Source organism: Eleutherodactylus coqui, chromosome 12 (assembly GCF_035609145.1).
Source record: "Eleutherodactylus coqui strain aEleCoq1 chromosome 12, aEleCoq1.hap1, whole genome shotgun sequence".
NCBI lineage: Eukaryota > Metazoa > Chordata > Amphibia > Anura > Eleutherodactylidae > Eleutherodactylus > Eleutherodactylus coqui.
The window spans coordinates 85,978,319-85,997,255 of record NC_089848.1 but is presented as its reverse complement, the minus strand read 5'-3'; the positions used below and the strand labels follow the sequence as shown (position 1 = coordinate 85,997,255).

Below are 18,937 nucleotides of genomic sequence, written 5' to 3'. Positions count from 1 at the left end.
TTACTCGCAGCAAGGAAATTGAGTTGCGCATGTCCTATTTATTTTTTAGGTGCGTGTTTTTTGCACAGGTAAAATTCCTTCATCTGAACATTTCCAATGGAAACCATTGGTTCTAATAGTCACGATTTTTTTGCTCATGTTTGTTAGCTGCACAAATTGCCCCATGTGAACGAACCCTAATAGTGTCCATGTAAGAGTCGCCATGAGCTGCATTGACTTTTCAGCGTATTTTCCACTTTATCATATAGCTAAGCAGAATATATACCTAAAGGGATTCTGTTATCAGGCTCATGCTGTCCAAACTACGGGCAACAAGCGGACCCATGACAGGTATGCCTATTGCCTCAGTTTATGTTTTAATCACAATGCTCTGGCGCTTCAGAAATAAACTATACCTTGAAGTTTGATTCGGGAAAGGAGCCCCGAGTCACAGGGGCGGGCCACACCGGCTTCTCCCCATCCACAGCATGTAGACTGATAGTTCTCTCTCTAAACGCAAAAGAGCAGAGAGCTGTTAGAAGTCTTCATGCTGTAGGTGGGGAGAGGCCGGTGTCCCCATCATTCGGAGCTCCGTTCCAGAGTTAAACTTCAAAGTATGTTTTTTTAGAAACACCACAGCATTTCATAATAAAACATACAAAGGGGTAATAGACATACCTGTCTGGTTCTGCCTTCGCACAAATTACCACAATGACCAGTAGGAACAACATAGGAAGCGACCTCCTTCACCACTGGGTCAGTAACAACATCTCTATTGCATATTTTTCTCTTCCACTAGCTCTAAGGACCCTCCAATCCCAGAGGCACAACATACCAGATAAATAATGAACATATAACAAACTGCAGGGAGTTATATATCAAAGTAAAGGTAGCCCAGATGTAGTGGCTTAGCACATCATCCTGGTCCCCTCCATAAATGTCATACATGTTTGTTTCATGCGAATGCACTGTGCAAGCCTCTCTTGTCATTTCCAGTGTGTGTGTTGCACAACTGCGGCACTTGAGAGGTTAACTTTAAGAAAATCCAAGTCTGCATGTAAATTTATCAAGTTTGTCATGTCAAGTGGCATGAGAGAGGGTATATGTAGGAGTAATTGAGAGCGGGAAAAGAGTTCCATCTTGTGGAGTAGCAAGACTTCCATCTTGCCTGCTACCTGAGTTTCACCGAACACATAGCCACATGGAAGCACTTTCAGCTTCCTTGTGGTGAAGATGGAAGAGGAGGAGAGATTTCCTGTAATGTCTGAATTCTGGATGCGAGTGGAGCGAGTCCCCAATAGTGAGAGAGCATTTGTAAGTAATTCTTCAGACAAGACCAGTGCAGAGATACTACCTCTCTGATTGTCTAATTTTCCTACGCGGCCGACCAGAGCCAGGATCATCGTGTAGAGGTACACCCTTAATTGTCACACCCACGCGTCTCTGAGTCGGGGTGGAGGTACTGCAAGAGAATAATCTTTACTATGTTTGAAAGTCATTTGTCTGCATTGTAAAGTCTTAAAGTGAACTGCCTTGTGTAACCTGTTCAAGTTTTAAAGTAAAAGTTTACGTGGGGTCCTAACCTTACCTAGGGACCCGTGGTACTCAAAGACGGCCTCTGTCTGCATTTATTATCTGCCGAAGGTCATTCTGGTGTGTCGGAATGGTGGCGTCACCCGTGACAACTACAACCCCCATTTTCCTGTGTTATTGGCATTCCCTATCATAGGGGTGTCTACAGTGGCCTGCAGTAATACTCTGGCCTTGACTGCGTGTATCCCTCAGGCAAAGGAGTTTGGTGAGTGCCGCCATGACAAGCCATCACTTTACCCTCCCAGCTCCCCACATATGTCAGGTGTACGGGGTCTCCCTATGAGACGCTACACAGAGAGCACCTGTTACAGTGCAAGTTGCACCACTGTAGGTGTTGCCAAATAATCTACAACAATTGCAATCGCTTGCTGAGAATTATTGTCACTTGCTCACCTGCACCTTACACACATATTGCTTTCCTAGATCCCGAATGACAAACGTAAAGGTATAGGATCTGAGAAGACGTCTGTTACGGTATACTACCCTTGGTACGCCAGCCTGGGTGCCCTAAATCTCACCCACAACCCCTGTTCCTGCCTGCTTGCCTCTACTCCTGGCTAACCCCAGGCGGGCAACTGCGATCCCTACTCTCACTTGGGACTGAATAAGGGATGCTGGCATACCTGGATGGAAAGTGTAGAATACTGACAGAAAAGGCAGATGTAAATAACCAACACGAACAATAATAAGCAGAACTGAGGCAGGTGGAAAAACCTGGCGGATAATAGCAAAGCATAGCAGACAAGATGACAGAAGCAGGAGACCAACAGAGACAGACTAGCTGGCACCCTGAGGGAAACCAATAATTGGCAGTGATTGCAAGTCTCTGCCCGACCTTTAAACAAAAGCCTCCGCCCAGGGGCGGAGAGAGGGAGACAGCCAACTCCCAACAGACCATAATAAAAGGGAGCTCGTGCATGGCAGCTGCACTCAAAGGTGCACGTGCGCATGGCGCCGCGCGCCACCAGCACCACGCCGGCCAGGCACCCACACCCTCGGCAGCCGGACAACAAGCCAGGGGGACCAGCAACCGCCGCATGGTAACAACGTCACTGCATTACTAGGTGCACTTGCCCTTTATCCATACATGACAGCTTCAATGGCAGCCCTAATGGTGGCCACAGCTTTCCCAGAAAAATAAAGAGCAGAATAGGACAATTCAAGGACTTTCAAGAATTCGTTTCCCCTTGAGGTAAAGCGCTAAATGCCGCCTATGTATATTGTGTTCATTTTAACCTTTTAATCTTTGAGACAGATTCCAGATCTCGGCTTGCAGTCTTCCAGTAAAGAGGCTGCTCCTCCACTCCTACTGTGATGACTGGAGAGATGCGATGCCGCATATCAGATAGTCGCCTAAGCCAATAAGCCTGCGGGAATCCTGCCCTCTGCCTGTTTAACCAACACAAGAGGCTCTGAATATAAAACATGGCAATCAGTGACACTCCGCCGCCGCCACCAGAATGACTCCAAATCACTTAATCTCTCTAAGTACTTGATCTATTTTAGCTTCCTTACATTTATCCTCTGATATCAACCCAGTTTCAAAGGGCTCGAATCCTCCCTAGATGCAACTCTTCCTTCATATTAACCCATTGCATGTTTTTAGCATGTTCTTTATATATAAATCTAAAAAAAAAACACTGGTGTCACGTGGTATGGACCTGAGATTGAGGGCTCGTCGTGTAATCAGATTTGTTCTTGCAACTGTAACATTACTTTGAAATTTCTCATTTATAGATGACTTACAACCAGAAATGGGGGAATTTATGGTAAAAAAAAATGCGCTGGTGTAATAAAATATACATTACACCTCCCAAGTTTCTGAGAAAAAAAGATGGACCGGTAATCTACAATATACTTACTGCAAAATAGTTAAAGGGAATTCTCCAGGACTTTTACTATTGATGACCTATACTATCCACCGAATCCACCCAGCACTGTTGTCAGTATGGACAGTGGTGTAAGCAGACAGCGCTGTTTGTATTGGAAGGCCAAGTCGAGTGCTGCAATGTTGACGGCACTATCCACTTCCAGCACTGACCACACTAATGTGGTAAGGGAACGGGGAGAGGGGGGGAGATCAGCTGATTGGTGGATTCCTGATGATCAACTATTGATGATTTATCCTGAGGATTGGTCATCAATACTAAAAGTCTTGAAGTACCCCTTTAAAGGACTTGCTATCCCCTATCCTAGGCAAACTGGATGATTTCATTTCATACGAAAACCCCTTTAAGATTTTTTTCTGGCCCCATACTGCCTAGAAATGTACTGCCCTGCACTGCGCTAGTATTCGTTTAGTGAATAGAGTCCTTAATTTGTGCCATACATTTTCCATAAAGAAATTAGATACTTGATTCCCCAGAATATCATAAATGTCACCTATATAGTGCCAAAGTTTTCCAGCATAAAGTCAAGAAGTACCGAGAGAGTCCCTTACCTGCAAAGAGGCAAACAGTGCCCCAAAAGTGTCAAACATTGTACAAATAGAGCAACGGTGGCCCATAATGCCATATTAAACACACAGAGACCCAAATAGTACCAACCAAGAGTCTTATCGTGCCCTCAAAATCATATAGCATCCACACAGTGGCCAAAGGATGCCAGAGATCCTTACAGTGCTGGCTGTTACCCCGTCACAGAGGCAGAGAGCTTCTTAAAGGCTATGGACACTTTGAGGGCAATGTATGTATTTTAGGTCGTGTTAATCATTTATGAAGTAGGGTTTGATTAAAAATTTTGCATTGTGTGTCTTCTGCAGCTTCTACATATCACTGTACATAGACAACGCAGTTTTAGCCTCAATAGGCGATCTGTCAGTGAGGCTAGATAGACAGCTTGGTTTCTCCCTGCTCTCTCCTCTTCTGCACATTTATATCAGCTCATGTATGACCAGAACAGAGTTTACCTTTGTTGCGGTCATAAAGTATTTGATAAAATGTGCAGAAGAGTGGAGGTAAGTGTTGAAAAGCCATCAATCCAGCCTCACTGATGGATTTCCTACTGAGACTTAGGGTACTTTTACATGGGACGACTATTGTTCTTGTACTTTCCCACAGGAGCGATAGTCATTCAGTAAATGTTGAAAAGCTTGTTGGAGATTTTTTTCCGGCCAGCCGCTTCCCTTCACAGCGAACAGGCAGTCATTCATAGATGAACGACTGCCTGTTTACGCTGAGCGAGAAGTTGCTCATTAGTCACTTTGTTTCAGTGTGCTGAAATTTAGCAACTAATGAGCAATTTCCTGCTTAATACCTGTCGGGTCTTGCTTTTCCACAGGTCGACTAGTTTAAAAGTACCCCTATGTTGGATCAAGATAATTAAGTTTATTAGACTCTATTTGGTACTTCAGAAAGGAGTATATTAATGATCGAGGAGGCTGTTTATATACGCGGCCCTCTCTATTTTAACTTATTGGAGTTGTGAAATGCTAGACTTTTACCACAACACCCATCATCTACCGCTACCTATCATCCGTACAATAGACAGAGCCACATGAATGTATACTATTCTCTCTGGAGTGCTGATTGGAGGGCAAGATGTAGTGGCCCAGAGTTAGGCCTCATGTCCACGGGCAAAAGAAGAATTAAAATCCGCAGCGGATTTTAACTCTTCTCCTGCCTGCGGATCCGCACCCCATAGGGATGCATTGACCACCCGCGGATGGTCAATAAAAGTGATTTTAAAAAAAATGGAGCATGAAAAAATCTGGACCATGCTCCATTTTCGTGCGGGTCTCCCGCGGGGACGGCTCTCGCGGGCTTCTATTGAAGCCTATGGAAGCCGTCCGGATCCGCGGGAGACCTAAAATAAGAATAAACTTACCTCTCGCACGCTCCGGATCTTCCCTTCGCCGCGGCGCCATCTTCTCCCCGTCGCGGCCGGATCTTTTTTCTCCGGGCCGACGCATGCGCGGGGCACGTCACCGACGTCACTGACGTGCCCTGCGCATCCGCCGGACCGAAGAAAGAAGATCCAGCCGCGACGCAGAGAAGATGAAGCCGCGGCGAAAAGAAAATCTGGAGCGGGCGAGAGGTGAGTTTATTCTCATTTATTCTTATTTTCAGCCCTCAGGGGCAGGAGGGACCCGCTACGGATTCTACATGGAGAATCCGTAGCGGGCCTGATTTTCCCTGTGGACATGAGGCCTTAGGCCGTCTTTCCACGGGTGTTGCGATGTACCACCACGGATTTACGCCCTGGGAGTCGCCGCAGGGGAGCATTGTGTCATCGTGATCATTATGATAGGTTTATTGCGGAAAATCGCGGCATGCTGCGATTTTTATAAACGAGTGGAAAATCGCCGCGATTTTCTGCTCGTGTACATCGGGCTGCGCTTTCCATAGTTATTCTATGCGATAATCTGCACGCGGGTAGCACAGTGAAATATCGCCCGTGGACAGGAGGCCTTAGTGGGGACCCTCCATAATGTTCTGTGTCTGCCTCATGTCTGCGTCTTATGTGTAGTATGAGTTAGATTTATGTGTATTGCAGTTCTGCAGTACTGAATGGCTTAATGTCTGGCTCATGTCTAGAAAATGTACCGTTTTGTGGGTCATGTGACTATGTTTTATATATACATATATATATATATATATATATATATATATATATATATATATATATATAAAATGTGTGTTTGGAAGAATGCAGAAGAGAGAGGTAGCCTAGTCTAGGAGTGGGGAGGGAGGAGTTGAGTGAGCGTCTGATACTACAGAGATCGGTCCGTGTTTGGAGGATGGAGGGGGCTGAGCAATGGTCTGATGCTTAGCCTGGGCCAAGCCTGGCCAGGAAACAAGATGCTTCTAAGCGAGAAGGACATAACTAACGTGAGTATGAACCGGTAGAAAGTGAGAGAAAGAGTCGCTGGGAGCTGGATCACACAGATAACTTGGACTGTGGATCATCTGAGTTACCGCGAGAATCCTCCCTGTCACACCACTTTAAGTTGTACCTATGCCAGGACTGCTGATATGGTTTGAACATTATCAAATTACAAAAACGCACATTACCGACTGTTCCTGTTTTTGTTCAGAAAGTTTCCCTGTGTGTGGACTACTTTATTTAATCGTCAAGTTTCACCACAAAGGATGATACGGTGGCATCATGTGTGACAAATGGACTCAGGGTAACCCCTGGTTACTTCCCCTATGATCTTCCTCAGCAGTAACGTGGTCGGGTCTCGAGCTACACCCAGGGGAGGAGATGGTAGAGCCCTGTGACAAGGTCTTTCTCTACTCCACTATCTCCTTGGCTGTGGGCCCACTCCTCGGACGCTGCAAAGAAAACCCTCATTCTCCCAGTAGATGCAGGTTCTATTTTCAGGACTTCCATCAATCAGATATTTATGGCATATACTTTTGATGCATATATATGGTGTAGGGTATAACACAGGCACTGCCTGGCAGTTCTAAGAAAATAAATTGACATACATTGGCATAATCTATTACTCACCTCAAATAGACAGAAATAAGACATGCCATGATTTTTTAAGAGGATCGAATATCCATGTGCGTAGCCTCATAAGCCTATAATGGGGCCATGTGCTGTCTGTAGATTCACACGGTCAGCACTTGGCCCTAAATATGGTAATGTGCATGAGGTCTAAATGGGTTTTCTGAGATCTCTTAAAATTGGTAATAGTTTAAAATAATAAAATAAATATTACTCACTCTTCACTGCCCCCTCCCCCTCCCCTCCAGCGCCGCCGCTTTGGCTTCCGCCTCTCCGGTCCTGGAAGCTCTTGGAGCAGTCACATGCAGTTCATCAATAAAGTGACTACTGCAGCCAATTGCTGGTCTCACTGCTCAGTTGCCATTCATGTACACATGACAACTGAGGCCAACTATTGGTTGTCATGACCATGTGATCGTTGAATGGCATGTGACCAGTACAGGAATTTCTGGGACTGAAGCTGTGGCACTGCAGCAAAAAGGCAATTAAAGCATGAGTAATGCTTATTTTATTATTTGAGGCCATTACCTACCCTGGGGCCAATTTTAAGAACTCTTGAAAAAACCCTTTAAATATTTTTAAGGAATTATTATTTTTAAAGGTGTGATTTAAATGGCCAGAAATTATAGTCCATTCCTAAATAGAGAGATATGAGATAGATAGATAGATATTAGATATGAGATAGATAGATATTAGATATGAGATAGATAGATATTAGATATGAGATAGATAGATATGAGATAGATAGATAGATATTAGATATGAGATAGCTATTAAATATTAGATAGATAGATAGATAATTAGATAGATATTAGATATGACATAGATAGATAGATAAATAGATAGATATTAGATAGATAGATATTAGATATGACATAGATAGATAGATAGATAGATAGATAGATAGATAGATAGATATTAAATATGAGATAGATAGATAGATATGAGATAGATAGATAGATATGAGATAGATAGATATGAAATAGATAGATAGATAGATAGATAGATAGATAGATATGAGACAGATATGAAATAGATAGATAGATAGATATGAGATAGATAGATAGATAGATAGATAGATAGATAGATAGATAGATAGATATGAGATAGATAGATAGATATTAGATATGAGATTGATAGATAGATATTAGATATGAGATTGATAGATAGATAGATAGAATTTATCCTGTTTCACTTTATATCTTAGACTTATTTCAGACTGCACCCATTCTCTGTGGGGTTACCTCTCGCAGGCCAAAAACATTATTGAGACTGAAACCTAGACAAAACCATAACCTTTAATGTTTGAAATGGAGACTAGTTTGGTCTCTGTTTCACAAGATTTCCGTCCCTGTCAGTCTTTTTAGAAAATTAGATAAGCGCAGTGGACGACACTTTTCTATCCAGCTAAAAAGACTGACAGGGACGGAAACCTTATGAAACAGAGACGAAAGTGGTCTTGTGGTTCCATCCAAGTTTCCATCTCAATGCTGGTTTTGATATGTGAGAAGGAACCCCAAGATGGAGAGCAGGGGCGGAACTGAAATTGTAATATGAAAGTAACCTTACAGAATAATTAGGCAGGAGAAAAAAACAGCTTTAATCTCCTGTCCCATGTGCACTTGTTGCTCTTTGACAGTGATGTCCTCTCTCGATACAAAATATTAGATGGCGACAGAGCAAAGACATCAAAGCCCGATGCTCTAGAGCACAAACAGCTCATGTAAATCTCTTGAAGCCTCTCGAATTCTACGGAAAGTACCAGCACAAATGTACAATAATCAACTGTGTGCTTTGCTGCCTTTTACCACCAGGAGCTATGATCAGTAAGAACCCAAAGATAAAAGTAAGCCTGCTACAACCCAGAAGCCTCCAAACCCCTAATATTACACACTAACAGGATCGTAGCAGTGGTAAAAATGCCAAGTCCAGTCAAATATCCGACTATCTACATCTTTATATGATCCATAAAATATATGCATCTGGGCTTCCTTAAAGGGATGTTTCCTCTGGACAATTTTTTTTCTTAACCCTTTAGTGATCAAGCCTGTTTGTGCTTTAATGACCAGGCCAAATTTGGGAAATTTGACATGTGTCACTTTAACATAGAATAACTCCATAAAGGTTTTGCATATCCTAGTAATTCTGACATTGTTTTTTCACCACATATTGTACTTCACTCGAGTCGTAACAATAGGCCGATAGAATTTGTGAATATTTATTAAAAGCGCCAAAATTGGGAAAATCTTAAATTAATGGCCTTTTTTGCACATTTTCAACTGTAATATCTCAAATATGTGCGTACACATTTTTGATGATATATATATATTTCTATCTCTATTCTGGACGCACATTGGAAAACTTGAAATGTCATATTTTTGCAAATATGTCATTTAAAAGAAAGGATTTTTTCTGTAGTGCACATGAAAATGAGGATTTGCACCCAAACATGGATACCCCTGTTTGTCCTGTGTTCAGAGACATAACCATTGTGGCCCTAATCTTATGCCCATATGCACAACGGGGCACAAACTGAAAGGAGCAGCCGGTGGCTTTCAGAGCAGACATTTTGCCTAAAGGCGATCTAGGCCCCATTGTCCACTTGCAGAGCCTTTGAGCGGTCAAAATGATAGAGAACCCCCACAAATGACCCCTTAACTTATTCTTCTAGGGGGTGTACTGCATATTTTGACCCCACAGTTTTTTAATAAATCTAAACAAAGCAGAAGGAAAAAATTACGATATTCATTTTTTTGGCAATTGTGTAATTTTAAAAACAGGTTTTTTTGTACAGCACACATATGAATGAAGACTTTCACCCTAAAATGGATACCCCCGTTAGTCCTGTGTTGAAAGGCATACCCATTGTTGCCCTAATATTATTTCCGTATGCACAACGCGGCTCAAACCGAAAGGGGCATTAAACTTCAACTGTGTTTCAACTTTTATGTATTTGCCATTATCCATTGGATAACAGCGATTACGTGACTGGAGACCACTCACTGCTGCCCTTGGTCACTGCTCTAGGCTCTCGGCTACCTTTAGTAGGAGACTTTAAATTTCCCAGGCCCTCCCCAGCTTCTGCGCTTGCGTCCGCCATTTTGCAGATGGGTGCATGCGCTAAAGTTGGGGAAAAGTCCGTGGATAAAGATCCCATCGGGGGACATTGTCGCAGGCCTTATGTAAGTAATTTCACTTCCCCTCTCGGATTGAATCCATGATGTGGGGTGAAACTGAAACTTTTTTTTAACTTTTACGTGATTGACGTTTTTTTGTTGGAAATCGTCAATCACGTGACCATGGACCGCGTATCGCAGCCCCCCGTGAAATCTCCAGGCTCTCTGCTATGTTTGGTAGCCAGGAACAGGGAGATTTTAAATTACCCTGGCATCCGTGGCTTTTGCGCATGCGTCTGCCATTTTGGCGGTGGGCACGTGCGCAGAAGCTATAGTGAGGTCTGTGGATAAATCCGGAGGCCTTTGGTATGTAATTTCATCTCCTCTCACGAATATGATCCGTGAGGGGAGATAAAACTTAAACTCTTTTTTTTTAACTTTACATGATCGCTGTTATCCATTGAATAGCAGCGATCATGTGACCAGGGACTGCTGTATGTGACATTTCTCTGCTCCCAACTACACATGCGGAGATTGGGAGTGAGTACTTTCAGCTGCCCTGATGGATCCGATCCATCAGGGCAGCTGAATCTTTAACTTTTATTTACTTTTAATTGACTTTAATATGATCGCTGGCGTTTGTGATCATGTGAACGGGGAGGGGGATCCCGCTGCCCAGGAGTACAGCTCCAGGTTGGAGCTGTCTAGTCCACAGCTTGTAGGGTTTTACTCCCTGCAGGGAGCATGTTTTTACATCCCTAGGGACTAAAGCCCAGCAAGCTAGGACGTAAAAACGCTATGGGGTGGTCACTAAGGGGTTAATGGTCATTTTTCACTAGCCGAATATACGTTCCTCTGAATGCTCATTCACCTAACAATGGGTCCATGTAAAAGAACCAATCATCAGCCGACAATTGAGCAAGCATTCATTTGCCGACTGATCAGTTTCAGCAAGCATAAAAATGCTTGATCAGCTGTACAACTCCCCATGTGAACGAGGAAATGTACAGCCAGCCTATGGGGACAAACAATCATAATTATGATGGTTTATCTCTAAAAGTCAATTCTTGGCCCGTATGAAGGAAAATAAACAAGCGCCAATTGACATGCATTTTGATCGGCACTCATTAGATTGGACAGAGAGCTCGACTAGTTTAAAAAGACCACAAGCGTCTCCTGGAGATAAGCTTATCACATAGTGTTCACTGCGGTCAACAGCAATCTGCGGGGGAATCCATCAATGCGTCTACAGTTTCCCTGCAGCGCCACCACAGGATAAATGAAGCATTACACAATTTAAACCAATGGCCTGTCTGTGTGATGCATAGATGTACTGGTTAAGTCATCCAGAGAGACAGATGTTAGGGGGAAAGCGCTGCTCTGCTCTCTTCCTTACTGTTTGAAGTGGCACAGCCACTTGTAGCAGCAGCCAATGGCCATGATAGACTATACTCCCTTCAGACCGAGATTTGGCTGAGTGGAGGGGGGAGTGGTTGGAGATGCTAGAGCAGCAGGTAAAAGCCCCCACTTTCCTGCCAGGGAGAAGTGGCAGTGCAGTGTCTGAGGAGCGTGCCCACAGCCGAGGAGATAGCGGGGTAGATAAAGGCCTTGTCATGGGGCTCTACCATCTCCTCCCCTGCAGGTAGCTGGGGACGCGACAAAGTTACTGCTAGGGGAGGTCACAGGGAAAAGTAACCGGAAGTTACCTGTAGTCTTCTTTGTCACACGTAATGCCACCATTCCGTCCTCTGTGGTGAATCTTGATGATAGAATAAAGTAGTCCACACACAGGGAAACGTTCTGGACAAAGCCGCGAACGGTCGGTAATGCTCGTTTACTGTAACGTGATAACTTTAAACAACATCAACAGTCTGGCACAGATACAACAAAATAAAGTGGTGCGGCAGGGAAGATTCTTGGGGTATTCCTGATGATCCACAGTCCCAGTTATCTGTGTGATCCAGCTCCCGGCGACTCTCTCTCTCTTACTCTCGGTACTATTGTATCTTGTCACCGCCACAATAAAGGGTGGAGACCTACACTGACAGTTAAGGGCTAGGGTACACCCCCAAAGGTCCTCATTGGCTGCCATCAGGAAGGTCCTAGCAGGTCCTAGCAGCGTGGGGATGAAGTTATGGCTGGGATGGAGGGTTAGGGTTAGTTTCAGTATTAGGCTTACATTATTAGCTGCACGGCCGCAGTAAAATCGAAGTATTCACAGCAAATAATGTAAGCCTTACACAGAAACTAACCCTAAACCTCCATCCAAGCAAGAAATCATTGTCCACGCTGGGAGCAAAGGTGGGAGACAGCCACTGGGACAAGACAGCGGGATGGCTGGTAAGGGGAGCGGAGGTGGGAGACTGCCGCCAGGAAGACTAACAGCGGGGCCGGTAAGGGGAGCGGAGGTGGGAGATTGCTGCCAGGGAGACTGACAACAGGGCAGGTAAGGGGAGCGGAGGTGGGAGACTGCCGCCGGGACGAGAGTGACAGCAGGGCCAGTAAGGGTAGCGGATGTGAGAGACTGCCACCGGGAAAGAGTGACAGCGGGTCAGGTAAGGGGAGCAGAGGTGGGAGACTTCCACCGGGACAAGAGTGACAGCAGGGCCAGTAAGAGGAGATGGTAAGGGGCACAGCTGGCGGCTACAGTCAGAGCAGAGGCAGAAGCAGCCCCGCCGCAGCAGCAGCAGTAGATGGCAGCAGCACACTCACATATGCGGCTTGTGTGAAAGACAGCAGAGTGGTGAGTGCCAGGACCTGTGAGGCCGAAGAAGGGGAGGCAGCCGTGCAGCCAGTCAGGAACAGGGGGTATCACCTGCCTGTCAATCTTGTCTCCACCACTACTTCCGGTGGTGACAAGATACAATAGCACTCTTACTTTTTACACTCACGTTATTTGTGCTTTCCTTTAGCCATACAGCAGTCCTCCTTTCTCACTCAGTGCTTAGTGGTAGCACCAGCACATCCTGGGTAAACTAGGCCCAGGCCAAGTGCAAAGAAATCACTCGGCTTCCTCCATTCTCTCCACACACAGACAGATCAATGTCTGTGTGGCCCTTTTGCTTACTCCCAGACTGACTTCCACAGACTGCCTTCAGCTAACTACTGACTACTACAGACTCTAGACTCCAAACTCACCTGCACTGCACCTTGCAAACACATATATACAACACAGTCACATGACACACAAAGTGATACATTTTCCAGACATAACCCAGATATTCACCCATTCAGTGCTGCAGAGGTGCAATATACATAATCCAAATGCATACTACACATAAGACACTGACAAGACAATGATACAAAACAGACATATAACATTATGGAGGGGCCCCACTAACTCTGGGCCACTACAGCAGGGTATAGGGAGGACAAAGGAGCATTGAAGCACCAGTGATGCAGCACTATGAGTGTTGTAGAAAGAGGCTAAGCTTTCTCTATTACATCAGTGGTGACTCTGAAGACTGTTTCATGATAAAGAATGTATGGGAACTAAGGTCCTTAGGCTTCCTGCAGGCACTATAAAAGGAATTATGAGCTGTGACAGTCAGGATGCAACTACATAGGAGACTAACCACAGCTATAATTGTGTGGAGAGGGCCAGCAGCACATTACTACAGAAGTGGTGGTGGCCACTAATAACAGAGAGCAGTGTGAGTGGCCCTATCCCCATGCTGGAGAGTAGTGCAAGAGATTAACAAACAGCCCTGATGACTGCGGGGCTGAAGTTTAAATACCGAAAGGGCCCTGATGGCAGGGAGCTAAAGATGGAGCATGAGAGAAGATGGAGGTGTTGTGGCCCCAAGGACAGTTGGCTTGAGACTGTGACATGTACTTTTACCTCCCACCAAGAAGATGTAAGCGGGGCACCCAACATTAGTTGTGCACACCAAATGGGACTGTGTTTATTTTTTTGCAGGCCTGTGGTAGGGATTATGGGAGAAAGAATGGGACTATGATATTTAAAGAGACCTCCTGTCGTATCAGACAAACTGATGGCTTGAACCTACACCATTTTAATGTGTAGGGGTGCAACACAAATTCATGATGGTGCAGCTGCAACAGATGGAGGCAGATACAGGAAAATGTTTTATAAAAATAGAACTCTACTTAAGGAAACTTGTATTTTGCTTCACTAAATGTCAGGGTACTTCTATTTTAAACATTGCTTAATTAACTGGAATTAACACTTGCAACATGTCTCAATATGCACCATAAGTGCATGGGTCAATCTCTTCTCCTTCCTCAGGGTTCATTGTTAGCATCATTACTATGCATTATCCTAGTATTTTTCCATAGCAGTCTTTGTACTATTTATTACCAAAGGTTCGTGGCTTGTCACCCTCGCAGTCTAGTGCACTGTAGGTGCCAGAGCGCACACTAAATTTCAGCAGATACAAATTACTGTGGAGTCAAATGCACCTTAGGTGCGAACATCATCTCTGATACATTGTCATCTACATTACAGCATTAGGGTGCCCACCCACTAGCGTTTTTTTACTGCGAAATTCGCTGCATTTTTTTTTTCTGCAAGGGTCTTTGGGCTATGGGACATGCAAAGCTAAAATCGCGATCGCGCAAAATCGCGATATCGCGGTAAATCGCGATTTTGCGCGATCGCGATTTTTACATTACAAGTCCCATAGATCCCCTGCAGAAAAAAAAAACCTGCGAATTTCGCAGTGAAAAAAAACGCCAGTGGGTGGGCGCCCTTACAGTTACTTGTACACTTCCAAAATGGCACCACCAAGAGAGCTTCAACATGCTGCCATGCACTGGAACTAGGCCTCATGTCCCCGGCCGTAGCTCTGGCTAAAAGAGAAGGGGCGTGTGCAGCACTGACAGTCTCCTCTTGCTCCCTGATCCCCCTGCTGGCCCGGTACGGGTCTGGAGGGAGCGGGGCCTGACTTGTGGCCACATTGACAGAGGAGCGGCCACATGCCACTCTTCTGTAAGGGAGGGTGCAGAGCACCCCCTTTATACCTGGGGTGCATGTCCGTAAGGTCTGAGGTAAATTCGGATGTTTAGCTGCTGCCAAAGGTTTTCTCTTACTATGTGTCAAGTAATATTAACATTTTTGAAGTATGTGAGGACGCAACAAGCACCTGTTGCATTATAAAGGAAGAGGTGTCAGTATTAGTCCCTGATAGTGCGTCAGGTCCGGTGTGAGGAAGAGAAGCCGTCTGTAGATAGAATGGCTTCTCCTGATACAGAGTGCCGCTGGAGACAGCAGCAGGGGGGAGAGGATTTATAAAACACCCAGTGTGTCCACAGCCGTTCTAGAGGGAACAGCAGCAGGCACAGCTAGATGGATCTCCCTCTTCTGCTATGCAGTGAGGTGAAGACCGAGTTCTCCACCCCATCTTTATCTTGCTGCACAGCTAAGGAGGGCTTGGCAATTAAAATGTACAGAAGAGACTGATAAAACCCTCTTGCAAAAGTGCTTAAAATTGTCTATTCTGTACATTAAAAAAGTGAAAGTTGTCACCACTGCCCCATAATGCAATACCCACCTACTTCAGTGACACTCTGCTTTGGTTGCAGTTAGGACTTTACTGTATGATATCTCTCTGTAATACCGCAACAAAATCTCAATGTTTCCTCAAGTTTGTGGGTAACTTTCCGACTATTGCAAAAAATCCAACCTAGAAATATATAAATTTACTGACCACATTGGTGTCATCCCCTATAACAGGAGCGAGTCTTATATTGTAATTTTCTACTGGAAACAAGTATGATTTCTGGATTATCGCATGCCAATTAAAAGAAACCTCACTGTATTAGGCTTATACATACTCAGCCATTGTTAGTAATATATCATAGATACTCAATACTACAAGCCCCAGCATGCAGGAATCTCATTGAGCGTTTAGCCCTAGCCAATCATGAGTCAGGCACATTGTGTATTCATTGGTGGTAGCCTTTAATGAATGTGTGATTTAGTATCAGGTTATCAATCAGGCCGGGAAGGATGCTGGTGGGAAATAGACACACCAGAATGTGACATTTCCCAGAGGTTCCAGACCACGATAGACAGACAAAATATTCTGCCTGAACAAAACCCCTGCTTATAGCGCCCCACCGCATGAAATATTAGATCCAACACATGCTAGGGGCAGAGCAGCTCCACACGTTAGCAGCGCTGCACTAATCAGTTTGGTAATATTGTTAGCTGGCCCTGGTGAAAGAAACCAAAGACATGCCGTAAATCCAAGGCAACATGTGGCCCTCACATTGCCTTTTGCTGTAGAACATCATCCTAACTAGAAGTGATGTCAACTAACAGTGAAACCCAGCACAGCGCGTCCAGTGTTCATTGTATCTCTAGATATACAGTACTTGCGTCTAAATATCTAGATACTGTATATGATACAAGGGTGAATCAAAAGTAATGCCTCAGTGTCTGTAACTTTGTACCTATTCGAGTGATTATGAGTGGCCATGAACGACGTTACAGAAGGGTCCTTACTCTACTGCATGCTTTTCTTGTTTCAGACTGACTGGTTAGAACTAGAGATGAGCGAGTATACTCGCTAAGGCACATTACTCGAGCGAGTAGTGCCTTAGCCGAGTATCTCCACGCTCGTCTCTAACGATTCGGGGGCCGGCGTGGGTGACAGGTGAGTTGCGGGGGGGAGAGAGGGAGAGAGAGATCTCCCCTCCGTTCCTCCCCGCTCTCCCCCGCCGGCCCCCGAATCTTTAGAGACGAGCGGGGAGATACTCGGCTAAGGCACTACTCGCTCGAGTAATGTGCCTTAGCGAGTATACTCGCTCATCTCTAGTTAGAACCATATAGGCCTGAGGCGAAAACAAAGAGTTGTCATTGAATTTTTTGGCAAAAGAGGGGTGTCCACCCAAGAAAATCAATAATTGGCCAAAGAATATTTATGGAGACTCTGTAATAGACGTTATTAATGAGCGGTATTGGGTGAAGAAGGTTCAAGCAATAAAAATAAAATTGCAGATAAGCCGAGGAGTGGCCATCCGTCAACATCATCACCGATGAGAATTGACAATATGCTGATGAGTTGACCAACGCAGCATAGTTCATGATTTTGCTGCTGCATTGCACATCATTTGGTTCTGCAGACTTACTGACTTGGGGTATAACAAAGTTTGTTCCAAGTTGGTTCCCAAGCAGTTGATAATCGAAGGAAGCAGATGGAGGTTTTAAAAAGCTTGTGGAGGCCATCAGGAGACCAAAGACCTCATGAAGACAATTCTGCAAGACAGCTGTATCCCGATACTGCAAGACCTCACACGTCATTCTTGACAACCCAGGTGATTGCCATAACGCGGTGGTCTGTGGTGCCTCATCCACTAACAGCCCTGATTTGGCCCCTTCTGATTTCTACTTGTTTGGGCCTATGATGGGCAGCCTACATGGTATGAAACATGAATGAAGTTAAATTAGCTGTAAAGTCATGGGTCAGGAAGCAAACTCCACATCTCATACTTGCTGGCATAAATACATTGCACATAATAGTGACTATCTTGAACAGTAGTTGCGTTTACAGGAAACTTCAGGTTTTAATAATATATGACATTTTTGCTTTGATCTGTTTATTAATAATGTTGTGGTGACGGTAGAGGCATTACTTTTTGATTCACCCTCCTAGATAGATAGGCACCGCTGCTCACAACATGCTATTATCTGTCCCAGGGTCAAGGTGTTGTCTGTAGTGCTACCACAACGTACGTAACAAGGGCTGATAGAAAGGGGAGAGTTGAATATTTAGCCAGGCTGTGGGGCACCTGGCAGACTTGAAGGGAGACCATCACCAGGTTCATGCTATCCGAACCATGAGTAGCATGAACCCGGGACAGGTATACCCAATCAGCCCATGTATGTTTTATTGTGAAACGCTGCTGCATTACAGAAAAAAAGGTACTTAGAAGTTTGACTTAGAGCTCTCAAGTCCAAGGGGCGGGCCGAGTAGGGTTCTCCCGCCCACAACATCAAAACTGACAACTCTTCTCCCTACATCTATATAGGGAGAGGGCTGTCTGTCTTCAACTTAAGCACTCCGAGTCAAACTTCTAAGTATAATTTTTCTGAACTGTAGCAGCATTTCAGAATAAAACATACATGGGCCGAGTGGGCATATCTGTCCCGGGTTGATGCTGCCCACGGTTTGGGCAGCATGAACCTGCTGACAGGTTCACTTTAAAGAAGTTGTCCAATGACAAGCAATTTTTTAAAAACTGCTTATAACGCTGGGTATAAAATAGTAAAGGGAACAATAGTCATCTTACTAATGCTTCCATGTTCCCCACTCGTCTCTGTTCTTCCTGCTATAGCAATGATGTGTCGACTCAACATGTGACTACTGTAGCCAATCACTAGTTACAGCAGTAATGCGTTGACACCACTGAGGTCAGCGCTTGCTAGAAGGGTCCCTAATGATTGGCAGGTTACAGGGTTTCCAAGTGCGGAGACCTGTAGCAATCAGCTGTAATCTGTGGGAAACCTTGCAGCAAGTTTTCAGTATCCCTACAGCGCCATCACAGGGGAACTTAAAGGAGTTTTCCCAAGACTAACTTCTATCACCTATTCCCAGAATAGGTGATAAAAGTCTGATCCAATGAGGGTCTCACCTTTGAGATCCCCACCGATCTAGAGAATCTTCTCATCACTGTGGGCTCTCTGTACCTGCTGGGATCCGTCGCTTGAGACCCGAACCGATCAGCTGATTGTGTGCCAGCTAACATCGTCGCAATTACACAGGGACAGAGCAGAAGTCTCTACTCTGACCTCTGTGTAGTGGCTGGCACTAGTAACTGCAGGTACGGCT

At 44.8% G+C, this 18,937-nt stretch overlaps 1 protein-coding gene across 5 annotated transcripts in view; it reads right to left on the bottom strand.

The window, feature by feature from the left end:
• Positions 1-18,937, bottom strand: part of DYNC1I1 (dynein cytoplasmic 1 intermediate chain 1) — a 379,676-nt gene that overhangs the window by 292,984 nt on the left and 67,755 nt on the right. The gene's annotated exons all lie outside the window — the stretch shown is intronic.